This window comes from Vigna umbellata, chromosome 9 (assembly GCF_029865625.1).
Source record: "Vigna umbellata cultivar VRB3 chromosome 9, Vumbellata_1.0, whole genome shotgun sequence".
In the NCBI taxonomy this organism is placed as follows: domain Eukaryota; kingdom Viridiplantae; phylum Streptophyta; class Magnoliopsida; order Fabales; family Fabaceae; genus Vigna; species Vigna umbellata.
In genome coordinates this window covers 39393756-39394082 of record NC_142173.1, presented here as the reverse complement: position 1 = coordinate 39394082, position 327 = coordinate 39393756, and positions in this window count along the sequence as shown.

Here is a 327-nt window from a genome sequence, read left to right as displayed (position 1 = left end):
TTCACCAACTTCGTCCACTCCCCCCACTACCTCCAATTTCTCCACTTCCTCCACTTCGTCAACTTCGTCCACTTCCACCACTTCGCCCACTTTGTCCACGTCGTCCACTTCGTCGACTTCATCAACTTCGTCTACTTCGTCACCTTCGTCAACTTCGTCGACTTCCTCCACTACCTCCACTTCCTCCACTTCCTCCACTTCATCCACTTCCTCCACTTCCTCCACTTCGTCAACTTCGTCCACTTCGCCAATTTCACCCACTTCGTCCACTTCCTCCACTTCATCAAGTTCATCCACTTCATCCACTTCCTCCCCTTCCTCCGCTTC